This window comes from Penaeus monodon, chromosome 15, assembly GCF_015228065.2.
Source record: "Penaeus monodon isolate SGIC_2016 chromosome 15, NSTDA_Pmon_1, whole genome shotgun sequence".
NCBI lineage: Eukaryota > Metazoa > Arthropoda > Malacostraca > Decapoda > Penaeidae > Penaeus > Penaeus monodon.
Genome location: NC_051400.1, coordinates 26184417 through 26184733, shown reverse-complemented (window position 1 = coordinate 26184733; position 317 = coordinate 26184417).

The window sequence follows — 317 nt, the reverse complement described above, 5'->3', positions numbered from 1 at the left end:
TGTAACGGAACGCAGTGCAGTTCGCTTCATGGAGCTGTAGACCGTCAAGCCATAGCTAGAGGAACGGGCGTTATACAACGGTACGATATGTTGGGCTCAGGTAATCCATAGAATTACAGATATGAATATATTTTTCGTAAGACACTAATGGATGACTGTAATTTAGGTGAAACCTTTAGTATATCGTTGCTTTTCTTTTCCTGAAAAACTGTACTAAGCCGAGATGCTATTCTAATTATGATAATTATAGCAATAATGATCTTCACCTTCAGAGAATAACAGCTCACAAGCATAGGCTTGTGAGCTGTTATTACTGT